The sequence below is a fragment of the Pseudophryne corroboree genome, chromosome 9, assembly GCF_028390025.1.
Source record: "Pseudophryne corroboree isolate aPseCor3 chromosome 9, aPseCor3.hap2, whole genome shotgun sequence".
Lineage (NCBI taxonomy): Eukaryota > Metazoa > Chordata > Amphibia > Anura > Myobatrachidae > Pseudophryne > Pseudophryne corroboree.
In genome coordinates this window covers 258432323-258438699 of record NC_086452.1, presented here as the reverse complement: position 1 = coordinate 258438699, position 6377 = coordinate 258432323, and the positions used below count along the sequence as shown (strand labels likewise).

The window sequence follows — 6377 nt, the reverse complement described above, 5'->3', positions numbered from 1 at the left end:
TAGATTTATTTAGGTCGGATGAATGCAACACAAGCTGCTGCAGGCAAAGGTGTCTATTTACATCACTCCCATTAGAGGACAAAGCCTACTTTTTTAATTATTCAGTGAATGAGTCACATGCTACGTGTCTATATTTAAGTTGAGCAATAGTATGGCAAGTGAATTTAAATGAAATGAGTCCTGAGAACTCTTGTAACATCAAAACAGTAAACAAGAACAGTATATACATTACAGAATTGTGCAGGTAAAACCATTTAGGAAAAACAAGGTAGTTGCTTAGTAGAATTTTGTATGGGTACCTACAGTCCACAGATCTTGACAGGTTTTTGTCACATAAAGCCTGAAATCAAAATAAATAATGTCAAACCTTTTTTTGACATTAATGCCTACATGCCTACTCTCCCAGATCCTACGGGAGACACATGGATTTTCAAGTAGTCCCCCACACCCCCGGAAGAGTGGGCATCCCTCTTGCATTGATTCTGCCCACTTCCTAGTAAAGTGGGCAGAACGGAGAGGTAAACAGAGTTAATATGTGGTCCCGTGAGAGGGGGCGGGGCCTAATGATGCAATTCTATGCTAACTGCATCATTATAGGCCCGCCCTTATGCAAATTAATTTCAATTGTGGCAGTTTCCTGGTGGGGGTGAGTCCTAGTGACATAATTAGCCCCACCCACACTGCCACCCACCTGCATCTGCTCTAAGGGCATCTTCCGGAGAGGAAAGCATTATTGTCGGCAAGTATGCATTAATATGATCTAGAAACTATTAATATGATATAAAAACTAGAGATGTGCGCAGAACTCCTGGGTTTGATTTTAAGTGTTTTAGTTTTGATTTTAATTCATGCTTGCCTACTCTCTCGGAATGGCCATCAGGATCCCAACATAATTGGGTGGCACTCCCGGCCACCTGGAAAAGTATCCCATATCTGAGTCATGCCTGCCCACACCCCCACCCACGGATGAAAATTAGAAGGGGCGATGACGTGATTTACATAGAATTGCATTGTCATAGTCCTGCCCTCCGCTTTACAATGGTGTCAATGCATTGTATAGAGGGTGGCGGTGCCATGTAATTTGTATTTTATTAAACATTGATGCAAACATTTAGAAATATGTATTTTGGACCTGTTTTTGTTCCTACAGTTTTATTAACATCAGTAAAATTAATTTCCAGTGTGAAATGGCACCTGAAATTACAAGGGAAGTACTAGCATGCAATCCAAATCATGAGATTTGGTTTTTAGATGTGAAATCTAAACAGGGTGATGACCTTAGTTGGGACTTGGTAGATCATGCATTTTCAATGAAGTTTCTCGTGACCACTTACAGTATATGGAACCTCTTTTAAAACATAATACACAAACAAATCCTGAAAAATATGAGTGTCTTTTCTTCAACAAGTAGATCTTACTAACTTTGGGGCTCATTTACATTTTGATGCAAGTCATTTTTATGACACACCTCCCAAATGTAGCAGTGCACGTCAACGCTAATAGGTGTCACTGTCACAATCTACCTGAATTGCTTTTTCAAAAGTAGGCACGTATGCACACAACCCCAAAGTAACCTGCATTGGGACTTGGTTCAACTGGGAGCTCCAAAGTTTGGATGTGTTTGGTTTTCAGCAAAACTGAACCACTCTTCTCTAATAAAAACCCACAAGATTAAAAAACAAACATATTTCTCAGGAAAAAGAAGTGAAAATAAAAATCTTTCTATACCCTGTGGGCCCACACTAGAAGTAATATTTCTTGTTGAGATAAGCGGGAGAAACAGACCCAACCGAACTTTGCAATCTGAGTCTGTATCTGAGTCCAGCTCAGGTCTTCCCGCCTTACTGGGATCCCAAAAAGAGGCAAAATGCCCCCATTCTACTGTTGGATTCTCACAGGTTTTGGATTCTATAAAGGTCCCCAGTGATTGGTGCCATCTGCACTCTGGTTGTGGAGAGAATACCAGACGGACGTGTCTTTCTCAGTACTGTGTTGTCTGGTGTGGGATGGGTGCTCTGTCTGCTGTATCTGAAAGGGGTGATTTGTCTGCTGTATCTGAAAAAGAGGTGCTCTGTCTGCTGTATCTGAAAGGGGTGCTCTACTGTATCAGTCCAGGTGGGGTGCTCTGTCTGCTGTATCTAAAAGGGGTGCTCAGCTGTATCAGTCCAAGCGGGGTGCTCTATCGGCTGTATCTGGAAAGAGGGGTCTGCTGTATCAGTCCAGGTGGGGTGCTCTATCTGCTGTATCTGAAAGGGGTGCTCTATCTGCTGTATCGGAAAAAGGGGGCTCTGTCTGCTGTATCTGTAAAGGGTACTCTGCTGTATTAGTCCAGACGGGGGCTCTGTCTGCTTTATCTGAAAGGGGTGCTCTCTCTGCTGTATCTGAAAGGGGTTCTCTGCTATATCAGTCAAGACAGGGTGCTCTGTGTGCTGTATCTGAAAGGGGTGATCTGTGCATCCATCCAGGGGCATCACCCCAGTGTAAAATTAAAATAATAAAAGCTAAAAACAAAAAGCCTAAAAATATAATTATAAAATATTTTTTGTTTGTGCTTACCCCACTGTACTATACAATTTTTATTTTATTTTCATAAGTACTGTGACACTGCTTGTCAGACCGCAGTATATTAATTCCTACTCATACACTATTGTGCAACATTGTTGGTGAAGGTCAACTGCAGTATTCGACTACTATTTCTGATGCACATATGTATTGTGTGACACTGTGGGTGAAGGTGGTACCACAGTAATATATTTTATTTCCTACACATACACGTATTGTATGACACTATTGGTGAAGGTCAACCGCAGTGTAGAATATTTTATTTCATACCCATACACATATTGTGTGGTGCTGTGGGTGAAGGTGGTACCACAGTAATATATTTTATTACCTACTGTAGCACTCTTCAGTCATAAACGCAGGAACCAGCCACAGTGAAAAGGTGAGTGTGATGTTTATTTGAGACAGTCACACAGAATGAACAGTTTTCAGACGTTACAGCCAGTCAAATGCACAGGACCAGAACCCAGACCCTAACACTAAGTGTACATGGCCCTGACTATGGCCTGGCCGGATGTCCAGCATCAGGACTCCAGAAACAAAGAGTAATCCCTCTAAATAGGGCAGTTACTTCCTGGAACAGCTGAGGCATCCATAATTTGCTCCTTGGAAAATCTGGATTCTGGACTATACCCAGCTTGTAAGCCTGAAACTATGGCTTCTCCAAGGATCCGAGCCACATTTTAACTGCTCAAACTGTGGCACCTGAGTCTCTCTGCCACACTACTCATACACGTGTTGTGTAACACTGTTGGTGAAGGTCAACCACAGTGTAGTATATTTTATTTCGTACTCATACACATATTGTGTGATGCTGGGGGTGAAGGTGGTACCACAGTAAATAGGATTTTAATTACCTACTGGTAAATCCATTTTTTGTAGTCCGTAGAGGATACTGGGGTTCCATTTAGTACCATGGGGTATAGATGGGTCCACTAGGAGCCATAGGCACTTTAAGAATTTGATAGTGTGGGCTGGCTACTCCCTCTATGCCCCTCCTACCAGACTCAGTCTAGGAACTGTGCCCGAGGAGACGGACATACTTTGAGAGAAGGATAGATAAGGATAGTGGTGAGATTCCGAACCAGCACACACAACAAGAGGAAAGCCAAGCTAACCAAACTTGAAACAGGAACAGCACTGGCTGAACCAACATTACTTAACTAAGTAACAATGCAGGAAAAACGAAGCACTGAGCGGCCACCCAGTATCCTCTACGGACTACGAGAAAAGGATTTACCGGTAGGTAATTAAAATCCTATTTTCTCTTAGGTCCTAGAGGATACTGGGGTTCCATTTAGTACCATGGGGATATACCAAAGCTCCCAAACCGGGTGGGAGAGTGCTGAGGTTCCTGCAGAACTGATTGACCAAACTGAAGGTCCTCAGAGGCCAAAGTATCGAACTTGTAGAACTTAGCAAACGTGTTTGAACCAGACCAAGTAGCTGCTCGGCAGAAGCTGTAAAGCCAAGACACCCCAGGCAGCCGCCCAGGAAGAACCCACCGACCTAGTAGAGTGGGCCTGTACAGATTTTGGACATGGAAAACCTGCCGTGGAATAAGCATGCTGGATAGTAAGGCTGATCTAGCATGCAATTGTCTGCTTTGAAGCAGGACACACAATTTTATTGGGATCATAAAGAACAAACAGCGAGTCCGATTTTCTGTGATGAGCTGTTCGCTTTACATACACCTTCAAAGCCCTCATAACATCCAAAGACTTTGAAGTAGGAGAGGTGTAGGTAACAACTGGAACCACAATTAGTTGGTTGATGTGAAACGCAGACACCACTTTAGGAAGAAATTGCTGATGAGTTCTGAGTTCAGCTCTGTCCTCATGGAAAATTAAATAGGGACTTTTGTGAGACAAAGCACCCAGCTCCGACACACATGTTGCTGAAGCTAAGGCCAACAGTGTGACGGTCTTCCACATAAGATATTTTACGTCCACCTCCTGTAACGGTTCAAACCAGTCCGATTGGAGGAACTGCAGCACTACATTGAGATCCCAAGGTGCCGTGGGAGGCACAAAGGGAGGTTGGATGTGCCGAACACCTTTCAAGAAAGTCGGGACCTCAGGGAGAGAAGCCAATTGTCTTTGAAAGAAAATGGACACGGCCGAAATCTGGACTTTTATGGAGCCCAGACGTAGGCCCACATCCACACCTGCCTGCAGAAAAAGCAGGAAACGTCCCAGATGAAATTCCACCACAGAATAATTTCTGGTCTCACACCAAGAGACGTATTTCTTCCAAATATGATGGTAATGCTTATACGTTACCCCCTTCCTGACTTGGATCATACTCGGGATAACCTTGTTAGGGATCCTTTTCCTGGCTAGAATCAGTCATTCAACTTCCATACCGTCAAACATAGCCGCGGTAAATCCTGATAGACGAACGGGCCCTGCTGCAGAAGATCCTCGCGAAGAGGTAGAGGCCACGGATCTTCGAGGAGCATCTCCAGAAAGTCCGCATACCAAGCCCTTCTTGGCCAGTCCGGAGCAATGAGTATTGCTTGAACCTTTTCCCATTTTATTCGCTTTAGAATTCTTGGGATCAGAGGGAGTGGAGGAAACACAAACACCATCTGATAGACCCATGGAGTCGTCAGGGCATCTACCACCACTGCCTGTGAGTTTCTCAACCTCGAACAATACCGCCTGAGCTTCTTGTTGAGACGAGAGGCCATCATGTCGATCCGTGGATATCCCCATCGATGTCAAAAAATGGGAGAGGAAAGGAAGGCTCTTGTGTGGGCGCACTCTTAATCAATTGAAATAAAGTTCAGTAGTTTTAATTATTCATGAAGGATAATAAAATATAACTTTTATTGAATATACATTACAAAAAATATCTCATGATTACCCATTAAGCAACACAGGATCCAAAAAATTATTGTGATTTAAAATGCATATTAAATTGAGAAATTTTTAAAAAATTTGAAAATTTGAAAAATAAAGGAATGTTCTGGTCCTGTCTCACAGGATGTGATAAGAAAGGCTGTAGACACTTTACTGTTCTACACCCATTTCCGCCCGACCAGTACAGAAAATCTGTGTTGATAAGACCAGAATATGGTCAATTGTCAAATATGAAAATGTTGGACAGGTCCGGCGATAGATAGTGAGACATTACCCACTTCCCACCGGTCACCAACCAAATGCACAGTGTAATTTATTTATAAAGGGCTCAGAGGGTCTTGAGCGATTACATAAACAGAGTATGCATTCGTAGGGTGAGGATATTGCAGAAGGAATAGAGACAAGTGGTGATACTGCTGTTGGTGTCAGATAACGCACAAAATAAAGATGAAAAGTCTACTACACTGGGTATTCCCTGTGAGTCTCCTCCTCAGGTACTGACCCAGCCCAACACTGTATAGCTTCCAAGATCGGATGAGATCGGGCACTGGTAGTGTGGTATGGTAGTAGACAGATGGGTGGGTTAGACGCCAATGAGAGTGATGTGATAAGAAGATGTGACAATTGGTCACAAAAGGTGTGGATCTGCTTTCTATGTTAGGCTGGATGCAGCAGGTCCCACATTAGGGGTATTGCGTATCCTGGATCATAGATGAGAGTCCACGGAAAGAAGAGTCAGAATAGGAGCAGAAGGCATCAATAATTATGTGCCAAGTGTCCCGCTAGCAAACATTTGCTGACATCAAGCATATGCACAAAAATAATTCACAATGGATATAAACATTGGAAATGCTGTATATGAATTTTTCAACAAATGAAGAAACTAAGAAATATAGACATATATATACACATATATATATATTGTATATATACATATGTATATATATGAAA

At 42.7% G+C, this 6377-nt stretch overlaps 1 pseudogene; it reads right to left on the bottom strand.

Annotated features, from left to right (window-relative positions):
- Positions 1-5879: 5879 nt before the first annotated feature.
- Positions 5880-5998, bottom strand: LOC134963912 (5S ribosomal RNA; annotated as a pseudogene).
- Positions 5999-6377: the final 379 nt, after the last annotated feature.